Raw genomic sequence first — 26974 nt, 5'->3', positions numbered from 1 at the left:
AAACAAAGGCCTACAACCAAGAATACTCTACCCAGCAAGGCACTCATTCAAACTGAAAGTTGAAATAAGGAGTTTTTCAGACAAAGGAAGACTAAAAGAATACATCTCCACAAAACCAGCATTGCAAGAGATGCTAAAGGGAATGTTATAAGAAAAAAGAAGAGAAAAAAAAAAAAAAAAAGAGGAGAGGAACAGAGGTACAAAGGGAAATGAATAAATATATGTCAATAATAACCTTAAATGTAAATGGATAAAATGCTCCAATTAAAAGACATAGGGTAACAGAATGGATGAGAAAACAAGACCCACATATTTGCTGTCTACAAGAAACACACCTCAAAACAAAAGATTTACATAGACTGAAAGTAAAGGGATATAAAAAAATATTCCAAGCAAACAGACCTGAAAAAAAAAGCTGGAGTAGCAGTCCTCATATCAGACAAGACGGATTTCAAAGCAAGGGCGATAAAAAGAGACAAAAAGGTACATTTCATAATACTTAAAGAAACAATCCATTAAGAAGATATAACACGAATAATTATATATGCACCCCACATAGGAGTGCCCAAATACATAAAGAAAATGCTAGAAGACCACAAGAAGGACATTAACAACAACACACTCATGGTAGGGGACTTCAACACTCCATTATCAACAATAGACAGATCATCCAAGCAAAGAAAGACCAAGGATATATAGGCATTGAACAACAGAGTAAACCACATGTACTTAACTGATATATATAGAACTTTTCACCCCAAAGAAGCAAAATATACATTCTTTTCAAAGGCACATGGGACATTTTCAAAGATAGACCACATGATAGGACACAAAATGAGCCTCAAGAAATTCAAGAAAATTGAAATCATATCAAGCATCTTTTAAGATCAGAATGCCTTGAAACTAAAAATCAACCTCAGAGAAAAAAATCAAAGACACCCAAACTCATGGAGAATGAATAATATGCTATTAAATAATGAATGGGTTAACAATGACATCAATGAAGAAATCAAGAAATTTCTAGAAACTAATGACAATGAACACACAACAGCCCAACACCTATGGGACACAGCAAAAGCAGTCTTAAGAGGGAAGTTCATAGCAATACAGGCATATCTGAAAATGACAGAAGAATCTCAAATAAAAAACTAACCCTAAAGCTACAAGAACTAGAACAACAACAACGACCAAAGCCTAGGGCAAGAAGAAGGAAGGAAATCATCAAGATCAGAGCAGAATTAAATGGCATAGAAACTAAACAAACAATCCAAAAAATCAATGAAACTAGGAGCTAGTTCTTTGAAAAAGTAAACAAAATCAACAAGCCTCCAGCCAGTCTAATCAAGAAAAAAAGAGAGAAGACGCAAATAAACAAAATCAGACATAAAAGAGGAGAAATCATGAGTGATACCACAGAAATACAAAGGATTGTAAGAAATCACTACAAACAACTGTATGGCAAGACACTTGACAACCTAGATGAAATGGACAAATTTCTAGAACCATATAACCTTCCAAAACTGAATCAAGAAGAAGTAGAAAGTCTCAACAGACCAATAACAAAGAAGGAAATTGAAACAGTAATCCAAAATCTCCCTGCACACAAAAGCCCTGGACCGGATGGCTTCACAGGCGAATTCTACAAAACATTTAGGGAAGAACTAACTCCTACCCTCCTCAAACTATTCCAGAAAATCCAAGAAGAGGAAAAAATCCCAAACTCTTTCTATGAAGCCAGTATTACCCTCATCCCACAACCAGGTCAACACACAGCAAAGAAAGAAAACTACAGGCCAATATCACTGATGAATATAGATATACCAAAATCCTCAATAAAATTTTGGCAAACAGGGGGGACGAAGATGGCCGCGGAGTAGGAACAGTGTTCTCAGCTCGCTCCTGTGAAGGAGACAATCCAGGAGGAACAAACTCGGGGAGGAATGACTGAGTGAGTGGGAATATCTGATAACGTGAACGGGGAAGAGATCGTGGGAGCAGCGTGGAGGGGGGTGGAGGGGTTTATCACAAACTGCAGGCTGAGTCATTCTGAGACTCTGTGCGTTTGCAGTATCAAGCCGGAGAGCTCACTAGCCGGGAGTGAATTCTTGTAGGGAGTTAGGGAGAGGATTTGGCCGAAAAAGCCAGAGGAGTGAGAAAACAGTGAACAACCAGGACTGGGAGAAACTGTGTGACCTGATACTAGAGAGAAACATCCTCAGCTGCAACCTCCGACGGAAAGCTCGGCATCCCGGGCGCGCCCAGCACTAGCGTTAGGGCCCTACAGAACAAAGGAGCAGTTTTGGGGCTAGGAGACGGGCCGCACAGAAAAGCTGGTTCGGAACTCCGGACCGGGGGAGAACTGTGTTCTTGAAATCAGTGTTTGCTCTTTAGTCGCGCTAGAATCCCACAGAACAAAAGGCAGGTTTGGGGCTAAGAGAGAAATAGGACGCGCAGGGTGTGTAAGTAGGGAAGAGGGCGGAGGTTCTGGAGGGGAGACGGTTTTAGGGCAAGGAGAAGGGCCCGCGGGGAGGGGCTGCTGTGAAGCTCCGGACCGGCAGAGAGCTCCGGGGAAGGAGAGTGCTGCGCGGACCGACCACACTAGAGTCCCACAGAACAAAGGGACGGTGCTGTGGCGGGAAGAAAGATAGAGCGCGCAGGCCGATAGACAGGGAAGCCAGAGGAAGCGGTAGCTCGGAATAGAGAAAGTTTTGGGGCAAGGAGAAGAGCACACGCGGGAAAGCCGCTGCAAAGCTCCAGACTAGGGGAGAGGCCCTGGGCAGGAAAGGGCCACTGGGCCCGGCACTTTGACCGACTGTGCCAGAGTCCTGCAGAATAAAGGGACGGTGTTGGGACAGGGAGAGAGGTAGGGTGCGCAGGCATATAGACAGGAAAGAGAGCAGAAGCTGTAGCCTGGGAATAGAGACAGGACCGGAGGCAGGGCGGGGATTGCTGGCAGGCACAGGCTGGACCAACAGAGGGAAGGAGTAGCTGGACAAGCCTGAGGAGGGCTGAGGGTGCCTAAGGAGGGGACAACTGAACGCAGCTCACAGCAGAGCGGTGGTAGGCCCACGAAAAAAAGACTAGCAACCCCAGAATCAAGCAGAACCCTCCCACAGCCAGCCAACCAACCAGAAAAGATTTGAAACTCATGGAATTTTGAATAGGAGCAGACTCAGGAAGGAAGCAAGGAAAAACCAAAAAGCAAACAAACCGAAAACACCCAGAGACTGTGCATAAAAGTTGAATTGAGTTAAAATCCTCATTCTTTTATCTCTCACTCTCTCTCTAATTACCCCTACCGTCAGTCCCTTCTTACTCTCGCTCCTTTTCTCCCCTGCATCCTATTCTCAGTTAATTTTATAATTTTAAGTTCTCTCCCTTTCTCACCCTCTCCTTTCTCTGCGCTACTCACCTTCAACTTTATTAAATTTCTTTCTTTATTTTGTCCCCCTTCAGTCTACATTCATTTTTCTTTCATCTCTTGTCCTTATTTTCCTTCTCTCCCTATACATAATCTCTCTCTCTCCCTATTACACTTTATATTCTAATCTCTTAATATTCAAATTATAATTCTAATCTATCCCCCTCTCCCTTTACTCTCCTATTCTTACCCCTTCTCTTTTTCTACCCCACCCCCCACTTCTTTCCCTACCTCTTGTATTTCTCTCCTTCATCCTATCTTTTGCCAACTCTTCAATTTCAATCCTCCCCTCCCTAATATCTCCTCTTCCTCCTGATTTCCTTCCCTCCTCTGAGCTCTTTTCCTCCCAAATCCTCTTGCTTTCCTATCTCCTATTCCTCTCTCTCTATATTCACCTTTTCTCTCTAGCTTGAAACTTTACACCATGTTTTAATCTCCTAATATTTTTTATAACATATAATTTAAAAAAGAATTTTAATCCAGTCCCCTCTCTTCTACCTCCCCTTCTTCTTTTGTTCTCTCTCCTACCCTTCTCTTCTCTACTTTCTCTCTCTCTCTTTCCTCTCTCCCTTCCTGTCTTGCTATTTTCTACTTTGTATTTTTATCCTTAAAAAATTCTCTCTCAATCTATTTCCTACATTCTAACCTCCCCAGCCCTCTCTCAATTTCTGGCTGTCTGTCTACCTGGATGTCTGTTGTGTCTACCCTACCTCCCACGCTAATCATATAGTATATACCGATTATATAATCCTAATACTATACACTTCCACTTTCTCTCCCCACACTGTAACCCTCCCCTCCTTTTCAAACAGACAGTGTAAGTGTTAATTGCTCTCTTACATAACCTTGATCCCAATTGCTAATATTAATACTCTATCAACTTCCAGCTCAAAAATTACCCTTCCTTCATTTAAAACAACTCCTTTCTGTTTCTCCTACGAAATAAGAGTCCCAGTATCTCCACAAGTATATTAACACGGGCTCATTTGCAGCCTATAGTGGGATTGTATTTGGGGGAGACATTGGAGGGTGTGGGTTTCTTGCCTGGGTTGTGTAATTATGTTTTAGCAGCACCTTCACAAAAGATCTCAAGACAAGGTGGGCAGAGTGACTCTCAATCAACTAACCAGAGAAAAAGATCCACCAAAAAGTAGCTGAAATACAACCAGACAGATTAAAGAAATATCATCAAGGACAACACAGACGGAGATCCAGGAGGGCGGAGGAGTAAGTGGAAGCTACACTAACCTCCTCCAGGGACCAGCCAGTGCTGACTCAGCCCCAGTACAGCAGACAGACCATCTCCCTCCAAGTGGTGCCATACTAAGGGGAAATAAAAGCCCTGCCTACAGGAATTAAGTTGCCACACCCACGGTCCTTAAGCCTGACGGCTGATCACAGATTGAGTATAGTAACAACTAAAGAAGAGAGACAAAGGCAGTAGATCCCTGGAAGTCTCCAACAGGCTGCCTAGGGCCAGTCTGGTACATGATCTGACGCTACCAGAGGCAGATCCAGGAAGAACTGATCATTCTAAGAAGCACCAACAAACAAAAGGAATCACAAAAATGGGGAGACAGAGAAACAACCCCCCATCAAAAGGAAAGGTAGAATCCCCAGAAAGAGTGCTAAATGAAATAGAGGGGAGCAACATATCAGATACAGAATTTAAAACATGGATTACGGAGAAGCTAAATGAGCTCAGCAGAAACTACAAAGAACTCCAGAAAAACTACAGTGAACTCCAGAAGAACTATAAGGAACTTACTGAGAATTATACCAGCATCAAAAAGGACATGGAAGCTATCAATAAGAGCCAGGAGGAAATGAAGAATACGATCTCTGAATTGAAGAACACAGTAGAAGGAATTAAAAGCAGGCTAGAGGAAGCAGAAGATCGGATCAGTGAGCTGGAGGACAACGTACACAAAAACTCCCAGACAATGCAACAAAATGAAAAAAGACTGAACAAGACTGAAGAGGTTCTAAGACAGCTGCAGGACAACATGAAACGTAACAATATCCGTATCATTGGAATTCCAGAAGGAGAAGAAGAAGAGCAAGGGACAGAAAACCTCTTTGAAAAACTAATGACAGAAAACTTCCCTCACATGAGGAGAGAAAGAGTCACGCAAATCCAGGAGGCACAGAGGGTCCCAATGAAGATGAACCCCAACAGGCCCACCTCAAGACACATCATAATTAAAATGGCAACATCCAAAGACAAAGAGAGAATCCTAAAAGCAGCAAGAGAGAAACAACTAATAACATACAAGGGAGCTCCAATAAGGCTATCCTCAGATTTCTCAGCAGAAACACTACAAGCAAGAAGGGAATGGCAAAAAATATTCCAAGCAATGAAAAACAAAGGCCTACAACCAAGAATACTCTACCCAGCAAGGCTCTCATTCAAAATGGAAGGCGAAATAAGGAGTTTCTCAGACAAAGGAAGACTAAAAGAATACATCTCCACCAAACCAGCAATGCAAGAGATGCTAAAGGGTCTGCTCTAAAAAGATAAAGAAACAGAGAGAAACAGAGAAGAACACGAGTACAAAGGGGGAAAATGACAATGAATAAGTACTTATCAGTAATAACCTTAAACGTAAATGGATTAAACGCTCCAATTAAAAGACATAGGGTAGCTGAATGGATTAGAAAGAATGACCCACATATATGCTGTCTACAAGGGACCCACCTTAGAACAAAAGATCTACACAGACTGAAAGTAAAGGGATGGAAAAATGTATTCCAAGCAAATGGACATGAAAAAAAAGCCGGGGTAGCAATACTTATATCAGACAAAACAGATTTCACAGCAAAGTCCATAAAAAGAGACAAAGAAGGGCATTTCATAATACTTAAGGGAAAAATCCATCAAGAAGATATAACCCTTATAAATATATATGCACCCAACTTAGGAGCACCCAAATATGTAAGGAAAATTTTGAAAGACTCCAAGAAAGATATAGGCAGCAACACACTCATCGTAGGGGACTTTAACACCCCATTGTCAACAATGGACAGATCTTCAAAGCAAAGAAACACCAAAGATATTGAGGCACTGAACAACACTTTAGATCAAATGGACTTAGTCGATATATATAGAAGTTTACACCCCAAAGAAGCAAAATATACATATTTCTCAAGTGCACATGGAACGTTTTCAAAGATAGACCACATGGTAGGACACAAAACAAGCCTCAATAAATTCAAGAAAATTCAAATTATATCAAGCATCTTCTCAGATCACAATGCCTTAAAATTGGAAATCAACCTCAAGGAAAAAACTCAAAAACATTCAAACTCATGGAGAATGAATAACATGCTATTAAATAATGAATGGGTTAACAATGACATCAAGGAAGAAATCAAAAAGTTCCTGGAAACCAATGATAATGAACACACAACAACCCAAAACCTATGGGATACAGCGAAAGCAGTCTTAAGAGGAAAGTTCATAGCAATACAAGCCTACCTAAAAAAGCTAGAAGAATCTCTAATAAAAAATTTAACCCTACAGCTACAAGAACTAGAGGAAGAACAACAAGCAAAACCCAGATCAAGTAGAAGGAAGGAAATCATCAAGATCAGAGCAGAATTAAATGACATAGAGTCTAAAGTAACAATTCAAAAGATCAACAAGAGTAGGAGCTGGTTCTTTGAAAAGATAAACAAAATTGACAAGCCTTTAGCCAGGCTCATCAAGAAAAAAAGAGAGAGAACCCAAATAAATAAAATCAGAAATGAAAGAGGAGAAATCACAACTGATACCACAGAAATACAAAGAATTATAAGAAATTATTACGAACAACTGTATGGCAAGAAATTTGACAACCTAGAGGAAATGGACAGATTCCTGGAAAACTATAGTCTGCCCAAACTGAATCAAGAAGAAGCAGAAAGTCTGAATAGACCAATAACAGCTAGCGAAATTGAAGCAGTAATCAAAAAACTCCCAGCACACAAAAGCCCAGGACCGGATGGCTTCACAAGTGAATTCTACAAAACATTTAGGAAAGAACTAACTCCTATCCTCCTCAGACTATTCCAAAAGATACAAGAAGAGGGAAGACTCCCAAACTCGTTCTATGAAGCCAGTATAACCCTAATTCCAAAACCAGGTCAAGATACAACAAAGAAAACTACAGACCAATATCGCTGATGAACATAGATGCTAAAATCCTCAACAAAATATTGGCAAACCGGATCCAGCAACACATTAGAAAGATCATACACCACGATCAAGTAGGATTCATCCCAGGGATGCAAGGATGGTTTAATATTCGCAAATCAATAAACGTGATACACCACATAAACAAAATGAAAGACAAAAACCACATGATCATATCAATAGATGCGGAAAAAGCATTTGATAAAGTACAACACCCATTTATGATAAAAACTCTCAGCAAAATGGGAATAGAGGGAGCATACCTCAACATAATAAAGGCCATATATGAGAAACCTGAAGCCAACATCATACTCAATGGGCAAAAACTGAGAGCATTCCCCCTGAAATCAGGAACAAGACAAGGATGTCCGCTCTCTCCACTCCTATTCAACATAGTCTTGGAAGTTCTAGCCACAGCAATCAGACAAGAAAGAGAAATAAAAGGCATCCAAATTGGAAAAGAGGAAGTAAAACTGTCATTATTTGCAGATGACATGATAGTGTACATAGAAAATCCTTTAGACTCCACAAAAAAACTACTCAATCTAATAAGTGAATTCGGCAAAATAGCAGGATACAAAGTCAATATTAAGAAATCGAAGGCATTTTTATACACCAACAATAAAACTCAGAGATAGAAACTGAAAGAAAAATCCCATTTACCATAGCAACAAGAAAAATAAAATACCTAGGAATAAACTTAACCAAAGAGGTAAAAGACCTGTACACAGAAAACTACATAACACTGAAGAAAGAAATTAAAGAAGATACAAATAAATGGAAGCGTATACCATGCTCATGGATGGGAAGAATCAACATCATTAAAATGTCCATACTACCCAAAGCAATTTATAGATTCAATGCAATCCCTATTAAAATACCAGCAACATATCTCGCAGACCTAGAACAAATACTTCAAAAATTTATATGGAACCAAAAAAGAGCCCGAATAGCCACAACAATTTTGAGGCAGAACACAGTAGGAGGAATCACAATACCTGATATCAAACTATACTACAAGGCCACGGTAATCAAAACAGTCTGGTACTGGCATAAAAACAGACATATAGATCAATGGAACAGAATAGAGAGCCCAGAAATAAGCCCAGGTTCATATGGTCAACTAATATTTGACAAAGGGGGAAAGAACATCAAATGGAATGAAAAGAGCCTCTTCAACAAATGGTGTTGGGAGAACTGGACAGGGACATGCAAAAAAATGAAACTAGACCACCAGCTCACACCATACACCAGAATAAACTCAAAATGGATCAAAGACTTAAATGTAAGCCGTGACACCATAAAAGTCCTAGAGGAAAAAATAGGCAGGAAAATTTCAGATATCCCACGTAGCAACATTTTCACTGATATATCTCCTAAGGCAAGGGAAATAAAGGAAAGAATAAACAAATGGGACTACATCAAACTAAAAAGTTTCTGCTCATCTAAAGAAAACATCAGAAAGATGCAAAGGAAACCAACCATATGGGAAAATATATTCGCCAATGACATCTCAGACAAAGGATTGATCTCCAAAATATATAAAGAACTCATACGACTCAACACCAAGAAGACAGACAACCCAATTAAAAAATGGGCAAAGGACCTGAACAAACACTTCTCCAAAGAAGACATACAGAGGGCCCATAGACATATGAAAGTATGCTCAACATCACTAGCCATCAGAGAGATGCAAATTAAAACCACAATGAGATACCACCGCACACCAGTCAAAATGGCAATCATCAACAAATCAACAAACAACTTGTGCTGGAGAGGATGCGGAGAAACGGGAACCCTGGTGCATTGCTGGTGGGAATGCAGATTGGTGCAGCCACTGTGGAAAACAGTTTGGAATTTCCTTAAAAAACTAAAAATGGAACCTCCTTTTGAACCAGCAATTCCATTGCTAGGATTATATCCAAAAAATCCCGAAACACCAATTCAAAAGAACCTATGCACTCCAATGTTCATAGCAGCACTATTTACAATAGCCAAGTGCTGGAAACAACCTAAGTGCCCATCTGTAGATGAGTGGATCAAAAAACTGTGGTACATTTACACAATGGAATTCTATGTAGCAGAAAGGAAGAAGGAACTTCTACCATTTGCAACAACATGGATGGAACTAGAGAAAATTATGCTTAGTGAAATAAGCCAGGCAACAAAAGAAAAATACCTTATGCTGTCACCTATTACAGGAAACTAATGAACAACACAAACAAATGAGCAAAATTGAACCAGAGGTATGTAAACAAGAAGTAGACTAACAGTAACAAGGGGGGCGGGGGGGGGGGGAAGAAAGGAGTAAGGGGATGGGTCAAGTCAAAAAATATATATATATATGAATGACCCACAGACAGGTGCAACTGAATGGGGACTAAATGTGGGGGAGGGGAGGGACAGGGTGCAGGGAAACAAGAGGCCTAAAAAAGTGAGACAACTGTAATGGAAAAACAAACCAAAATTTTTTAGTGGGGGAAAAATGAAAATATGAAGAATGGAAATGCCAGTTCAGTGAATATTAGGACAAAGATTTTCCTTCACGTTGTATATTTTTCTCCCTATTTGATCCCTCCAGAGTTTGGCATTCTAAACAAGTAAGTAATGACATAAGTTCCTTTGCATAGAACTAATAAGACCAGTTGTCAACAGAGGTTCTTTTTTTTTTTGACCATCTTTGACTGGAATGTCAAGCCTAAAGGAAACATACTTGGGCTCAGATTGTTACCAGAAAGCCCTGAGGAACTGGGAATGACTTTCAAAGGTAATAAAAGCCCGTGAGATAAAAGGCCTGGTACCATGGTTGGTTGTGCGGTCCACAGCAATCTTTCCAGGGAAGGAACGAAGGTTGTTTTCCTGAAAGATGGCTAGAAGGGACCTGAAGGCACAAGGAAAGACCAGAAAGACTTAGAAAAAACAGGTGTGTACAGGCAAGGATGAATGCCAGATATGTGGCACAGCTTCTGTGCCCTGAAGAACAGACTGAAGGTCACCCCAAATATTCCTTGGGTAAGTTCCAGCAAAGCAGAACTAAAGATCATAAGTGATCACTTGCTGCTCTTGTTATGTTTATGCAAACGAACAGGATAAATTAAAAATGGACTTAATGTAGTCCCTTTAAAGACAAGGAGGGTAACCTTAGGGAGAAAAATTATTATTCAAGGAAAATCACAATGATCAGTAGTAGAGTATAAAACAGGGCAACTAACCGTCTTAAAAGTTTCTTCTCCAGATTTAGAGACTTGTTTGCGGGTTATGTTACATAAATTAACACGTGTTTTTTGTTTTCAAAGGACATAAGCCTATGATCGCATTACCTGAGTGATTATCTGTACGCATAAGCCTCACTTAATCCTCTCTGCAGCGCTGCCTCCTGAGACTCAACGGTTTGGCTGAACTAAATGGCTGGGTTGGGGAAGAATGGGGCGGTCTGTGGGCTTCACTTTAAAACGGGTTTCTCTTTTCTATCCTAATGGCTTGGACAGAAAAGGCCCAGAGGTCTGAGAGGGGGAAAAACCTAAACTATTTACCTCAGCCCAAACTAAGTATAATGGGCAAAAGGGTTTTGGACAGGCGAGATGTGCCTAGCACACCTTCTTACAAAGAAACTTTTTTTTTCCCTAATATGGAACATTGAAAAATTAATCCCTGCCTTTTGTCATCTAGTAGTTATGGATTGAATGATGTCTTTTAACCCTTTTCGCCAAATCTGTTGCCCTCAGAACACAACAAGGACACCAGCCTGTTGAACCAAGCACGCCGTTGACCGGAGGCAGCCAACTGACCTGGAGTCTGCACGATCCATCCCCATGTGGGAAGGCCACCCTCCCCTCCACACCCCCACTCATATTAGGGTTTTCTGGACCCAAGGGTAGGTAGGACGACGACCATGTCCAGCTTGAAGCAGCTAGAGGAGCTTGAGACCTTCGCCCATTGTCCTTTACAAGATTACAAAGGGTCCTAATATTTGAGAGGGGGGGGATAGTTAATTTTTACGAACCAGGGGTATGGACTTGGGGGGGATCGCTGGGGGAGGGGGGTGCTGGGTGGAGGGGAACAAGGGGGAGAAAATTGGAACTGTTGTAACAATATAATCAATAAAAAACATTTAAAAAAAATGAAACAAAACAAATGAAAGTTTGGATAACTCAATAAATGATAGTTTTGCTGAAAAGAGTAAAAAAAAAAAAAAAAAAAAATTTGGCAAACAGAATCCAGTAATACAACAAAAAGATCATAAACCACGATCAAGGTGGGTTCATCCCAGGGATGCAAGGATGGTTTAATATTTGCAAATCAATAAATATAATACATCGCCTAAACAAAGTGAAAGACAAAAATCACATGATCATATCTATAGATGCAGAAAAAGCATTTGATAAAGTACAACACCCATTTATGATGAAAACACTCAGCAAAATGGGAATAGAGGGGGCATACCTTAACATAATTAAGGCTATATATGAGAAGCCTGAAGCCAACATCGTAATCAATGGACAAAAACTGAAAGCATTCCCCCTGAAATCAGGAACTAGACAAGGCTGTCCTCTCTCTCCACTCCTATTCAACATAGTGTTGGAAGACCCAGCCACAGCAATAAGACAAGAAAAAGAAATAAAAGGCATCCAAACTGGGAAAAAAGAAGTAAAGCTATCATGATATGCAGATGACATGATAGTATACCTAGAAAACCCTATAAACTCCACTAAAAGACTACTCGATATAATAAGTGAATTTGGCAAAATAGCAGGGTACAAAATAAATATACAGAAATCTAAGGCATTTCTGTACACCAACAATAAAATATCAGAGACAGAGACAAAAAAGAAAATACCATTTACTATAGCAACAAGAAAAAGAAAGTACCTAGAAATAAACTTAACCAAAGAGATAAAAGACCTGTACACTGAAAATTATGCAACATTGAAGAAAGAAATTAAGGAAGATACAAATAAATGGAAGCAAATACCATGTTCTTGGATGGGAAGAATCAACATCATCAAAATGGCCATACTACCCAAAGCAATTTACAGATTCAATGCAATCCCTATTAAAATACCAACAACATATTTCACGGACTTTGAACAAATCCTCCAAAAATTCATATGGAACCAAAAAAGACCCCGAATAGCAGAAGCAATCTTGAAACAGAAGAACACAGCAGGAGGAATCACGATACCAGACATCAAACCATACTACAAAGCCACTGTGATCAAAACAGTCTGGTACTGAAATAAGAGCAGACGTATAGACCAGTGGAACAGAATAGAGAGCCCAGAAATAAACCCAGGCCTCTATGGTCAACTAATCTTTGATAAAGGAGGAAGGAACATAAAATAGAGTGAGAAGAGCCTCTTTAACAAATCGTGCTGGGAGAACTGGACAGGGACATGGAAAAAAAATGAAACTAGACCACCAACTTACACCACACACGAGAATAAACTCAAGATGGATCAAAGACTTAAATGTAAGCCGTGACACCATAAAAGTCCTAGAGGAAAACATAGGCAGGAAAATTTCAGATGTCCCACGTAACAATATCTTCACGGATACATCTCCTAAGGCAAGAGAAATAAAGGAAAAAGTAAACAAATGGGACTACATCAAACTAAAGAGTTTCTGCTCAGCAAAAGAAAACATCAGCAAGATGAAAAGGAAACCAATCATATGGGAAAACATATTTGCCAATGATATCACAGACAGGGGACTGATCTCCAAAATATATAAAGAGCTTATATGACTCAACATGAAGAAAACAAACAACCCAATTAAAAAATGGGCAAAGGACCTGAATAAACACTTCTCCGAAGAGGACATACAGAAGGTCCATAGACACATGAAAAAACTGCTCAACATCATTGGCCATCAGAGAGATGCAAATAAAAACCACAATGAGATACCACTTTACACCTGTCAGAATGGCCATCATCAACAAATCAACAAACAACAAATGCTGGCGAGGATGTGGAGAAACAGGAACCCTACTGCACTGTTGGTGGGAATGCAGACTCGTGAAGCCACTATGAAAACAGTACGGAATTATCTCAAAAAACTAAAAATGGAACTGCCTTTTGAACCAGCGATTCCACTGCTAGGATTATACCTGAAAAATCTTAAAACCCTAATTCAAAAGAACTTATGCACCCCTATGTCCATAGAAGCCCTGTTTACAATAGCTAAATGCTAGAAACAGCCTAAGTGCCCATCTGTAGATGAGTGGATCAAAAAACTGTGGTACATTTACACAATGGAATACTATGTAGGAGAAAGAAAGAAGGAACTCCTGCCATTTGCGCCAACATGGATGGAACTAGAGAGAATTACGCTCAATGAAATAAGCCAGGCAAAGAAAGCAAAATACCATATGATATCACCTAATACAGGAAACTGAGGAACAACACAAACAAACAAACTAAATAGGACAAAGAGCAGAATAGCAGTCAATGGGGGGAGTGGGAGGGAGAGAAGGGGGATAAGTAATGGAAGGGTTTAATCAAGGAACGTGTATAAATAACTCATAGACATGGACAACAGGGAGGGATATGATTGTGGGAGAGGGGGTGGGCTGGGTGGGGGGGAGCAATGGGGGAAATTTGGACAACTGTAATTGAAAAACCAAAAAATTAAAGATTAAAAAAGAATTAAGAAAATTAAAAAATATAAAAAAAGAAAGAATTTTCTATTTTAATTCATCTCCCAAGCTTTCAAAACCTAAGTCTAAATAGTAATATGTCTCTAGTTCCAGCCTATTGTAAAACTCTTAGGGAAAATTATGTAGTATTATTGGCTTTTAAGCTTGAAAAACACCTCCAAATTATAATATTATAATCAGTCAGTGACATATAACAAATGGCTTTGCATGATTCAGAGATCACCTTATGGAAAAAATTAGGCATTTTGAAGATTTAACTCTGGTTGTTACGTTAACTTTCTTAAAATATCACTTTGACAGTATAATTATAACATTCTCTGATCAAAACCTTTAGTGGGCTCCCACCCAGGATGCTCTATAATTAGCTACAACCTCATCTTTATTGAGCACATACCTCCCACCCAACTACTTCAGCTATGTTACATTGGAAACCCTCTGACCTCCTTGCTCTTTGTTGAACATGTGGCTCCCATTCTTTTGCTCATGTTATTATTCTTCTGAAAATTTTTTTTTACCTCATAAGCTCTACTCTCCCCTATGCCTATGAAAACCATTAAATTTTTCTTCTTCTACAAAGTCTTCTTCAAGCATTCTTACATATTGCCAATTGCCTAAAGGACTTAGCATCATGTAGCCCGAGAGAAGTATAGGAGTTCAAGCATAATTTTGTCCAACTGCTCCCTTTAACAGATGAAAAAACAAAGGCTCAGAGAAGGGGGGTATCAGCCATTCACAGTCACATGAGTTCATGAAAGTAAAGACCAAACTCCCAGATTTCCTGGCTTTCAAACAAATGCATACCTTACATTAGGTCTGGGTTTATTATTTGTGTTATTTATGGCTGTATCACCATCATCTATAACAATGCTTGACACATAGTTTTCACTTAATAAATATTCATCAAATGATGGAATTGGAAGGCATTCTCTGACCACTTATTTAAAATTTCAAACCCCTCTGATATTTCTTATCCCTCTTCTTTGATTTTTCTTCTTAGCATATAAACTATCTTACATTCTATATACTTTATTATTTATAATTTTTAATTTATTTTTTATTGTTGTTCTATTACAATTGTCCTAATTTTTCCCCTGTTGCTCTCCACTACCCCCCCACAGTCAATCCCCCACCCTGTTGTCCATGTCCATGGGTCATTTATACATGTTCCTTGACTAGACCCTTCCCTTTCTTTTCCCCCTTCTCCCCCTTCCCTCTCCCCTTTGGTTACTGTCAGTCTGTTCCTTGTTTCCACGCTTCTGGGTCTATTTTGCTCACTTATTTGTTTTGTTCATTAGGTTCCTGTATTAGGTAAGATCGTATGGTATTTGTCTTTCACCACCTGGCTTATTTCACTTAGCATAATACTCTCCAGTTCCACCCATGCTGTCACAAAAGGAAGGAGTTCCATCTTTCTTTCTGCTGCATAGTATTCCATTGTGTAAATGTACCACAGGTTTTTGATCCACTTATCTACTGATGGAGACTTAGGCTGTTTCCAACAGTTGGCTATTGTAAAGAGTGCTGCTATGAACATATGGGGTGCATAGGTTCTTTTGAATTAGGGTTTCAGGATTCTTCAGGTATAATCCCAGCAGTGGAATCCCTGGATCAAAAGGCAGTCTCATTTTTATTTTTTTGAGGAAATTCCATACTGTTTTCCGCAGTGGCTGCACCAGTCTACATTACCACCAACAGTGTTATATTTTACTGTTTGTTTTCTCTCACTAGAATTACCCTATGAGATTAGGTTTGAAATGAGAAAAATAATTTTTGTCTTTCATGTTCACTGATATAACAGCAGTACTTAGAACAGTGCTGGGCATGTAGTTAGTACTTATTAAATATTTTTTGAATGAATAAATACTAAAACATTGTACAATACTTTCTGCTGTTAAGTGTTTTCTGAGCCTGGCTTGTCTCCCTGAACAGACTATAAATCCCTTGAAACCAGAGACCATGTCTTAGATCCTTCTCTGTACTGCCTAGATCACTAGTTCTCCTAGTGTGGTTTCTGGACAAACAGCACCAGCATTATCTGGGAACTTGTTAGAAATGCAAAATTTTGGACCCACGCCAGACCTACAAAGTAAGAAACTTTGGGATGGGAGTCAGTGATCTGGATTTTGACAAGCCCTCCTGAGGGTTGTGATGCATTCAAGAATTTGAGAATAACGTGGCTGGACACTCAGCATTTTCATAGGTACCCATCAGGTACTCACTACATGTATGGAACTGAACTGCAGTCACAATTACAGAATTAAGTGCTTGGCCAATAGTATGCTTGCCTCTTTCTGGTTATTCCACATCTGAGTAAAGATTGTAGACAAAGACTACATGCAAACTATGTGGAAACCCTGACTGAACCCAGTAACAGCGATGATGATTTCACCTCTGTTTATGTCTAGAAAATAATGCCCCAAAGTCAATACATTAAAAACTTCTTGGGTAGAGAGCCTCATAATAAGGAGGAGGATACAAATCAGACTGGGTTCTTGCCCTCAATATATTTATAACCTGTTTGGAAGTGACAGGAAATCAATATAGGAAACAGCCTAAGACATACACGCAGAATAGCAAGTGGATATACAAATGGAATGTACATGTTTAGGACACATTGAATTGATGAAGTGAGCATTCAGATGCAATCATGAAAAGCTTCCCTAAATATTTTTTAAGTCAGTGATGTGAGCAGAGGTATCTCAACCTAAAGAAAACCACAGCTTTGAAATAGCAAGTCACAGAGTGGGGACAGCAAGCAAGATGTGGCTGGAATAGAAACTTCCCATGTCAAACCAAAGAAATGGGGCTGATGGAAGGAGAAATAGGGAAAGAAAGGGTGAAAGCAAAGGGAGAGAAAGAAGGAGGGAGGAAGAGAGGAAAATGGTTTGTTGAGGTAAATATGAGTGGTCAATAATTGCTGCACGAACTTCAAAAAGAGGCTGAAGAATTCACATTTGATCCTGTTATCAATTTTATTATTTTTATTAAATTTATTGTGGTGACATTGGTTAATAAAGTTATATAGATTTTAGGGGTACATTCTATAATACATCCTTTGTATATTATATTGTGTGTTCACCCCTCCAAGTTGCTTTCTTATACAAAAAACAGACTGACAGCTGTCAGAGGGGAGGGAGGGAATAGGGTGCTTGGTGAAAAAGGTGAAGGGATTAAGAAAAAAAACCTACCTCATTGACAGACAACAGTATAGTGATTACCAGAATGAAAGAGGGTGGGGGAGGATGGAGAATGTAAAGGGGGGATAAGGGGTGATGGAAGGATCCTGTTATTAATTTTTATGTAGAGATTCCAATGGTAAAAATGGTATTTGTAGAAGCATATCCTGGCCATGGAGTCTTGACTAGTTAAGAAGCTATTGGAATCTGGGAGGCCAACCAAGAGGCTGTTGTAGTAATATGTGATAGGCCATGAGAATCTATAAAATAATGGAAAAGAAGGGGTAAATCAGATTAGTATAGTTAAAAAGGAAATAAAATATCCCAATGGAAGATTTGCTAATGGAGAAGGAGAAAACAGTGTAAAATGACTCCAGGGTTGCAAGTCTGGAGAGCTGGGAAATGACACTGCCCTTGCAATGACAGAGTGTGGGTGAACATGGATATACTTGTTCCACTTTAGGTGGCAGTGCTGTCTCTAAGCTATGTTCTGAACAAGATAAAAATATAGGTCCAGAGAGAAGGCTTGAAACCAGAAAATGTTCACAAGTAATTAGTAAAATAATATGTAAAACCTATAGGTTGTGGTTTCAAGCCTAAAGTAAGTATCCAAAGAAGAACGAATTACAAAAGAAAAATGATAAAATAGCTCTCCTCATCAAATGCCCTTATAAAATGTAGATTTAATGATTGATATTGACATGAATTGTTTACTTAACATGGCCTTCTGAGAAATTCAATTTATTCCATTTAGATCCTACAGTCTTAAAGGGGGTTTAAAATAGTCTTTAAATACTTACAGTCCAGTTAGAATCTGAAAGCATTATAGCAGCACATAAACCCTGTTAAATGGGCAGAGAGGTATTATGGCAAAGCAATGAGGCAAGTAGGTATCAAGCATAGGAACCAACTATTAATACCCTGTAACACAAGTTCAGGTGAAGTTCAGATGAAGGTGTCACGATAACCTAAGCATTTGCAGACAGGCATGTGTACCTAAATTTGAACTATTTCACATTTTTAAAAACTACTGATACCATTACTTCTGTACACATATTTTCAACTAGGAACTACTACTACTACTGTTTGTTGTCTTTGAGCTTTCAAAGTAATCAAAATGGCATTCTTTAAGCTAGAATATTCTATATGTAGCAGCTAAAAGTTTCAACAGTTTAGTTGTTCTATTCAATTTGAACCATAAACTGGAATTATCTTTTTAGATGGTCACATTTTGTACAGCTGTAAGCAGTTCTCCAGACCTGAAGCAGGGTCTGACAGACAACTGAAAATATATTTGTCCATTTACAATCTCAGATATTATTCCTTAGATGTTATAACATAGATATGTTTAAGAGACAAAATATATAAAATAGAAAAGTAGGCATTGATGCCCTAAAAAACCCTTTACTTTGTTTTTATTTTCCTGATTCACTGGAAAAATTACCTGGAGTGAAAGAGAACCTCTTTCTTAAGCCAAAGCTTAAAAAAAAAAAAAAAAACAAAACAAAACAATGATTCTAATGGAGACAGATGGATTTTAGTTAATTCCAAGAAGCAATAAGATGTAATTTTAACCAATTTTTAAACCAAAATGAAAAACAACTCCACTGTACTGTATGTCAAACAATATTAATTTAACCTTAAAAGCCACATGTGTTGTTTATTCAAACCTCAATTATACTCTGAGTGGTAGCCTATGGAGCTGGAATGGCTTGGCTTTCTGGTAACGGCAGAATAAGTACTCAAAAATGGTCAAGAGCTAGGCTAAAATTAAGACTGTTTATGACTTCCATTGCTTTCATTAATCTTTGGGTGGCTTAAGCAGGTCACAGAACAATGAGCCCTGGCTGGTGTGGCTCAGTGGATTGAGTGCCGGCCTGTGAACCAAAGGGTCATAGGTTCAATTCCCAGTCAGGGTACATGCCTGGGTTGTGGGCCAGGTCCCCAGTTGGGGGCATACGAGAGGCAACCACACATTGATGGTTCTCTCCCTCTCTTTCTCCTTCCCTTTCATCTCCATAAAAATAAATAAATAAAATATTTTAAAAACAGAACAACGGGATTATGAGATTTTCATGAAGATAATTCTCAGACAGCAAAATACACTGGCATGTGGCCACTCTGAACCACATGCAACATCATAAACAGGGTGCCACTGATCGCAATGTATTTGGGAGAACCCAGTTTTGTGTTTGTTTTTCTGGCAGTCTTAATTTTTAGGAATGACTTTCCCACTTGCAAAAGTGTGTTGGTTTAAATGAAAAATTATATGGTCACTCTAATAATAAATTAAATAGAAACTAAATGAATCCCTGAGACAAGGGGAATTGATCTCTGTGACAAGGGAAAATGGTCTCTGTATTCTTAGAGAAACAAGTTAAAATCAGCAGAATTGGTGCAAATCGTTAAAGGGCTTTTGAGGGAAATCAAGAGAGGGAACAGAGGAAGAAACTGATCACAAAATCTCCACCAGGTTCTGTGGTGGGCCATGTTATAGCCAGTATTCAGTACTCAAGCTGGAGATAAAATAGGAAGTAGAAAGCTCTCTGGGGTCCTCTACCAAACATCTAATTCTACCAATTCTGTTGAGAGGAACCAAGTGTGGTGAAATCTGAGGAAAACTCTAAAAACACTGGTATAAGGATTCTCCATTGGTAGATATTTGAGCTTCCAATATGAGGTATATAGTACTGCAAGAAATACTCCAGTGTCTTGTAAAGTGGACAGTCATTTTTTTGTCAGGCTGTCTTAGTATTTTTGACAAAATATCTGCTTGAGAAATACTAAGACACAAACAAGGGGCATGTTCCTGCCAACAATAGCAAGCCAAATCTAAAGAATACAAAAATATCCAGGAAAATCAGAACTACATACTTGAAAAATGCATTGTGAGTTTATATGTGTTTACAGCAAGAGGTCAGGGGAGAGGGAATAAAGAAACTATTAACTAGATTGTGCTCATGACCCATGCTCTGCTCTTTCAGTGGAGATGTGACTAAATAGATCCATGTTTATGGTTAGAAGTGCGGGATTTTCATCCCAGAATAATCCCAATGAAAAGAGCTGGAAGTGTGCCATATCTGAACCCTGAGAGCAGAGTAGTCACAAACTGTTTTTCCCAGTAGCCTCTAAGTTAACTGAATCCCCAAAGTTTCTTCACACCCCCAAGCTGGGAGGCAGTATAGTACAATGACTAAGAGAATAGCCCAGACCCAGACTGTCTAGGTCCAAATTGTTAATCTTTCCCCTTCTTTTCTGTCACAGTGGACAAGTGAATTAACCTCACTGTGACTCAGTTTCCTTATGCTAAAATGGAGACAATACCAACCCTATAGGGATATGAGTATGAAATTAATTAGCATATGCAAAAAGTTTAGGACAGTACCTGACACACAGTGTCATGTAAGTGTGAACCATTATTTCCTCTCCCTCTTCTTCCCATTCTTTCCCTCCACTTCTTCTTCTTCAAGAGCAGCTTACACATGGGGAAAACCTAATTTAAGGGACTCCCACAAGTGGGCCAGGTATTTAAGAAGGAAAGGATTTGGATTAAACAAACAAAGCCTAGTTGAAAGAGAAAATGTATGCCTGCACATAGGAAGGGAATCACCTCATTTCTAAATCTTCAGAAGCCAGGATCCTGAGGATACAAAACAAGTGTCTGCAGAGATTTCTTCAGCTCAAACTTCTGAACTGCCTTAAATTCTCTCATAATTATGCTAGTCCTCTTCTTATCTTCATCCTTTTAGAAAAGTAGTTTACATTTTAATTAAAATCCTTTTCTCCCTTGGCTTAAAGTGAGACTTAAGAGGACAGATATCTGCTTCATTGGGAGGCAGTACAGTTTACATAGTCATAAAATGAAGTGGTAAAAATCCAAGTACCCAAATAAAGTAAGAATCCTGTGCTACCACATCCATTAACAGTAAAGATCAAGCAGGACAGAGAAGGGAAACTCAATGATCTACTGATGTTTACTGCCTGGCCAACTTGGGAATGAAAAGCAGTCAGTTCAAGGTCCTTTCCAAAAATACCACTTTGGCTTCCTGGCCCTATACAAAGAGGACTGGACTACTTGGTAGGAGTAGCGGACATAGCCCTCATTTTAAGAGCCAAAGGAAAAGTGGATATAGTCATTCCAGCAATCTGACTGAATCAACTGAATAATTCTATCAATTGTCCACTTTTCCTGGGCTATGGAGACCTGGACTTGGAAAGCTCTTACAGTTGTAGTGTAGGTAATATTCAAATATGATTCCTCTACCTGACATCAGTCCACTTTCTCATGTTTCTTTTTCCTCTGTTCATACTATCAGTCAATAAATCAGATTAATTTCTATAACTGTTGGGGTCTACACTCATGAATACTATTCTAATGAGAGTAATGTGCATATCCAGTGGTGTGTTTCTGGGCAGTCACGGCACCCTTTTAAGTAGTTAGAAGGACAGAGCTGGAGGAAGAGTGGCTTTAGTCATCCTTGAAGAAATAATTGCCCTGAAATGCCCCACTGAGAATTTCTTATTTTTATTGTGGAACTAGACTCGTATACACATAAAAAAACCCTCCAACCCCACAATAGGATAGGGAATTATTGACCTTGACAGGATATCTCAGATGTTCAATTAGTAACCATCACTATTAATTTGTTAAGCTCAAATGAAAGTCAAGGCTGTCTCATCCACTGTCTGAAGGGCTCCAAGAAGGAACATGATGACTTTAGAGAGGTGGGAGTACTGGGGCAGTTAGCAAACATGTGAAGATGAATCCTGAGTGAAAGGGATGGAGAGAGAACAGAAACATACTGAACAGGAGAGGTGGGCAAGGATGGAAAACTTCTAAGATGCTCCCATCTTCATGAAAATGAATGATTTACTTTTGAAAACAGATTACCATTGATGGTCAGACTCTTCTGTAGCTATGAAAAGATCACACTGTTTCAATACATTTTGAAGTTTAGGTGAGAGCATACTAAGTCAAAAATTATTAGGGTAAATTTTTAAAGTAATGTTTCTTACTGTTTTCTTTCTATCATTATGACCAGGAGACGGTAGTGTTTCTACAGAAAATGTGGGCAATAATAAAAACAACTCTAGATTGATATGTGAGAACCTATATTTTAAGTTTCTGTTATTTTCCCCAGTTTTCTTTGATTTTGAAAACTTTTAAAAATTTGGTAGATTTTTATGATGTAAAAAAAAAAAAAAAAAAAAAAGAAAACATCTTACTAAGCAGACAACCAGAATGGGAACATAATGATAGGTATGGGGAGCAGGTAGAGGGTGTCAGTTGGGCGGGGAAGGGGGGAGAAGGAGGGAAATGGTGTGGGAATTAAGAAGCATAGTAGGAGGGTGCAGAATAGATGGAGATGTTAAGAATAGTAAAGGACAAGGAACTTATATGCATGACCCATGGACATGAACTAAGTGAGGGGTAGAAATGCTGGAGGAAGGTGGGTGCTGGGTGGAGGGAAGCAAAAGGAAAATAAATTGGGACAATGTAACAGCATAATCAATAAAACATACAAAAAAATGAAACATCTCATGGACCACTTCCCTCAAGATCTCTGGGTCCAATTCAAGATGGCATCTGAGGTGCAAATTTGCTGTTTTGAAAGATAAATCAGAAGTCTTAGGTAAAATGGTAGTCGTCTTAAACACTGTCAAGTTGATTTTGAACAGTTGCTTCTAGTTTTAGTTACCTTGAAGGAGTTATCAAATTATCTCAATTTCATAAAAGAGATTCAATTTTTTCTTTGGGCTCATTAGAAATGTGTTGTATAAATGAGCTTAGGTTGAGTAAGCTGTAAGTTCAGTCGCTTGTCCTGCCTTCTTAACCAGAACTGCACTTGGAGCATTGTCAAGAGCTTTTTCTAACTGTGGCTCTCCTTTTAAATAAGTCCATCACAAAAGATATGCTTAATGCTACAAGGGGAAACAGAAGAAGGTGAAGACAGTCCTTTCCTTATACAACTTCCCAATTGAGGAGCCAAAACCCATGAAACAATGAATAATACAAAAAATATTTTTAAATGCTACTAACCAGACTAAGCACTAAAAGCCGTCAAAGAAAGAGATCAGCAAGGACTGAATTGATCAGGCAAGACTATTTATAAGAAGTGTGATTTCAGTTATGTTCTCGAAAAATGGGTAGGATACTAATTGGTAAAAGAGAGGGGAGAGGCTAGTTCCAGCTTGTGAGGAGTTAAGACAGGCACATAATAGGAGTGAAGGTGAAAGGAACATACAATATTATAGGTCAAAAAGAACAGTCAGCCTAAAGGAGATGTGTATGTTGGTGTGAGAAACCTGGGGATGGGTAGTAGGTGAAGGAAGTATCAGATTGTTTTACAGAGGGCCTTTAGAAACAAGCTAAAAACTTACTTCACTTAGAATAATACCCTCGAGGTCCATCCATCTTATCAGTTTTGAAAACAGTCACAGGGATGTAAAGTGCAGCATAGGAAATATAGTAGTCCCTCTCTATATCATGGTTCACTTATTGTGGCCTCACTGTATCATGAGATTAAAAAAATATATATTTAATTATTCTTTAAAATAATTTGTTTGTTTGTTTGTTTATTTCTAGAGAGAGGGGAAAGGAGAAAGAGAGGGAGAGAAACATCACTGTGTGGTTCCCTCTCACTTGCGCCCCCAACTGGGGACCTGACATGCAACCTAGTCATGTGCCCTGACTAGGAATCGAACCAGCGACACTTGGCTCGCAGGCCAACGCTCAATCCACTGAGGCACAGCAGCCAGGGTTATATTTAATTATTTATCGTGGATTTTTTGCTATATCGTGGATTTTGTGGTACTGTATATGTATGTCGTTAAAGTTATATAGGTTAAAGAGTGTAGAATATGTTTAAGTATGTAAGTAGTGTTTATATTTTCCTGGCTGGTTTGGCTCAGTGGATTGAGCGTCGGCCTGCGAGCTAAGTGTCGCTGGTTCGATCTTCCAGTCAGGGCACATCAGAGAAGGAAAACTCTGACTCCAAAAAACCTCCGCTGCCTTGCGGCATACCTCTTCAGGGGAAAGGCTAAGGGAGTAAACCCCGACAGAAAATCCGGAGCCGGGGTCCCTAAGGCGGTTTGGCATTGTAGTCAACACCGGCAACTCCTGCGGCGCACCTGAAGCCAAGCTGTATTGACTCCGTCTTTCCCTTGGACCCTTCAGCTGCGAAGAGAGGGGGGGTCTGCTGCATGGGCAACAACAGACCCTCCATATCACCCTGCCCAGGCTCTGTAGCTTCAGCTTCACTGGAGAGGACACTCCAGCGTCATCACAAGATGTCGATTCAACATGGGAGGAGACAGATACCGTGTCACTCCCGAGTCGGACTGCACAGCCATTCTCGGCGGTGCAGATAGACTCTTAAGAAGCTACCCCATCGTCTCTCGAGGCTCTGTAGCTTCAGCTTCACTGGAGAGGACACTCCAGCGTCATCACAAGATGTCGATTCAACATGGGAGGAGACAGATACCGTGTCACTCCCGAGTCGGACTGCACAACCATTCTCGGCGGTGCAGATAGACTCTTAAGAAGCTACACCATCGTCTCTCGAGACGGACGGCTGCCGACGAATAAAATTTTTAAAAAGTTTATGGAGGAGGTGGTATTTAGGCTGGCCTTTTAAGGATAAGCAGGGTTTAGGGTGGAAAATTAGGGATAGAGATGGGAAGGCAGAGAAAATAGAAAGGCCTTCCAGCTAGTATTTAGCAATATGTGACCTGAGTACTACTTGTGTTAGAATCTGAGTAGGCTGCACTTGAACTAGGTCATGGAGAGCTGGAAGAATTTTCACAAGCAGGGTGGAGAGAAAGGGAAAAATTCTCCCTCCTCCCAATGCTTACTGTACATGTACAGTTGTTACTTCGGCAGGCCATTTTGTCTCCTTTCCCTCCCAGTTCCTCATCATGAAATAGCTTCCATTCATTTACACCAAATTTGGTTGCCATATGTTTGGAACTAGATGCTCTAAGTAGTCAGAGACTGCCATTGGTTATTTTTCTATTGGCTTACTCAGGTTTCAGACTTCTTTTTCTAAATTATATTTTATTGATTATGCTGTTACAGTTGCCCCAATCTTTCCCCCTTATCCACCCAGCACACCCCATCCACTCAGGCAATCCTTCCACCATTGTTCATGTCCACAGGTAATGCATATAAGTTCTTTGCCTGCTCCATTTCTTACACTGTAGTTTACATCCCCATGGCTGTTCTATAACTGCCTGTTTGTACTTCTTTATTTTTTAAAGTATATTTTATTGATTATATTGTTACAGTAGTTCCAATTTTTTCCCCTTTACTCCCCTCTACCCAATAACCCCCTTTGCTCCAGCAATCCCACTTCTCTTAGTTCATGTCCAAGGGTCATGCATGTAAGGCACCATTTCCCCATTTCTCTCCCTTCCCCCTCCCAGCTGATAACCCTTGAAATGATCCCCATACCTATGATTCTGTCCCTATTCTTATTTGCTTAGCTGGATTTTGTTTTCATTTTTTAGATTCAGTTGTTGATAGTTGTGAGTTTGTTGTCATTGTAGTGTTCATAGTTTTGATCTTCTTTTTCTTAAGTAAGTCCCTTTGACCTTTCATATAATAATGGCTTGGTGATGATGAGCTCCTTTAGCTTCACCTTGTCTGGTAAACACTTCATCTGCCCTTCCATTCCAAATGATAGCTTTGCTAGATAGAGTAATCCTGGTTGCAGGTTGCCTTTCATCACATTGAATACTGCTTGCCAGTTCCTTCCTGCTTGCAAAGTGTCCTCTGAGAAATCAGCTGATAGTTCTATAGGCACCCCCCTGTAGGTAACTCTCTGCCTTTCTCTTGCTGCCCCCAGGACTGTCTTTATCTTTCACCTTTGGCATCTCAGTCATGATCAGTCCTGGTGTGGTTCCCTCTGGGTCCAGCTCGCCCAGGACCCTCCATGCTTCCTGGACCTGTATGTCCATCTCCTTCACAAAATTTGGGAAGTTTTCCTCATTTTTTTCAATTCTTGCTTCTTCATTCTGCATTGGTTGACTGTTTTTTTTTTTCTTCCTTATGTTCCAAATCATTGATTAGAACCCTGGTTTCCTTCCCTTCACCATTGGTCTAGCGTGGATTTTCCTTCGTTTCACTTAGCATAGCCTTCACTTCTCTTATGCGTTTGCCATATTCAAGCATATCTATCAAGCCTGTGAGCATCTTTATCACCAGTGTTTTAAATTCTGCGTCTGTTAGGCTGTCTATCTCCTCATCTGTGAGGTTGGCTATCTCCTCATCACTTAGTTCTCCCAGTGGAACCTTGATCCATTTCACCTTTTGGGCCATACTTCTCTGTCTCCTCATTCTGACAGGTTCCTGTGTTTGTTTGCCTCTGTGTCCCAGGTAGAGCTGTCACTCATGTTATGGGGCGGAGCCTTAGGGACTCATCAGTACAGGGTGACCTGTTTCACCACGTTGTGGTGCTGTATATAGGGGAGGGGTCCAAGAGAGAATAATGGCACCGGCCCAGCACTTGACCCCCCAGGCACCTCCCCCACCTCTGCATCAGACCAAC

General features: G+C 39.7%; 1 protein-coding gene across 1 annotated transcript in view; it reads right to left on the bottom strand.

Annotated features, from left to right (window-relative positions):
- The window catches only part of CHRDL1 (chordin like 1), a 149967-nt gene that overhangs the window by 33692 nt on the left and 89301 nt on the right, over positions 1 to 26974 (bottom strand). The window lies entirely within an intron of this gene.

This window comes from Furipterus horrens, unplaced genomic scaffold (assembly GCF_987537825.1).
Source record: "Furipterus horrens unplaced genomic scaffold, mFurHor1.1.pri manual_scaffold_17, whole genome shotgun sequence".
In the NCBI taxonomy this organism is placed as follows: Eukaryota; Metazoa; Chordata; class Mammalia; order Chiroptera; family Furipteridae; genus Furipterus; species Furipterus horrens.
Note: the sequence above shows the minus strand (reverse complement) of the source record. Positions and strands in the feature narration are given on the sequence as shown.